A 1,249-nucleotide genomic window follows, 5' to 3' on the forward strand; every position below is an offset into this window, starting at 1 on the left:
TTTTACCTTCTGTTCACCTGTTTACTAGACCCAGGATCTGGCCAAAACCCCTCAGTGTTATTAATTGAGAAATAATGAGATTTAAATATAAAACAGGCATTAATGCTGACATTTTTCTAATATTACAAAGTCACACAAATGGAACAAATTTAGTGTGACATTCACCATCCAGCACTGAATACACTTAGCTCAACTTAGGGATATAACCTTAACACTTAAGTGTGCATATCAAAGTACAATTTTCAGGGTAAATCTGATGATATATTGTCAACTTTGCATGTCTGTCAAGCTCATTCAAGATTGTGTGGTGGAATGCAGACAGAGAGCCACTGCTGTACACATTTCCAAGAGAAGTGTTTCTGCAAATTAAAAGATATATTTTTAATAATTTTCTAATAATTCATACCCTACATCTTTGTAGCGTCCCGGTTGAAAAGATGGTCTCTTTAACTGATGGTTCACGTTTCTTTATTTAACAGCGTTTATACATGAACACACCGTAAGAGCTATAAACATACAAATAAAACACCATTAGTAATTCTTAGTGGTTCTAACCTTTTCCTTTAACCTATAAAACTTACTTTACTTTTTAAATGTAATGTGATGTAAACATTACATTTACATCACGTGTATTTAATTAACCTACATTTCTATACTACAAATTAACCAAAATGTATTTCAACTGTTTTAACAGTTTGACAGTTAATCAAACATTAACATCGTTTTATATCAAAATACAAAAATTATGTTCAATAAATACAATATTCTCGATAAAACACCCACCTTGTTCCCTCATCAACCGAGTGCTATTTAACTAATTGCTTGGACCTTAATTGAACCACCCTTTAGTTGTCTTCACTGAACTGCGACTTGTATGTTTGCTCATTCTCTGCACTATATCTTAAACAGACAACAGTCAGATGTTTGTATAGATTGCTTAGCAACTCTGACTTCCAAAAAAAAAACTCTTTTCAAATCAAAACGTCAGTTAAAAAACAACAAACAACTCCCAGCTAAATGAGGAAACACCAAAAGAAAATAACAAAACAAATAAAAAAAATAAAATAAAAAAAATTCAATTACATATATATATGAATCAACAAAAGCTTTACAATCTTTTATTATGGAGCAGATCTCAACATGAACACACTATCTCGGCAAACAGCTAAAAGACACGCATTCGTTCTTTTCTCTCGCGATGTTCAGCGAGACCAACCAAACCTGCAGTGCATGAGGAAGCTTTTCCGTC

The sequence above is a fragment of the Poecilia formosa genome, unplaced genomic scaffold, assembly GCF_000485575.1.
Source record: "Poecilia formosa unplaced genomic scaffold, Poecilia_formosa-5.1.2 Scaffold1525, whole genome shotgun sequence".
NCBI lineage: Eukaryota > Metazoa > Chordata > Actinopteri > Cyprinodontiformes > Poeciliidae > Poecilia > Poecilia formosa.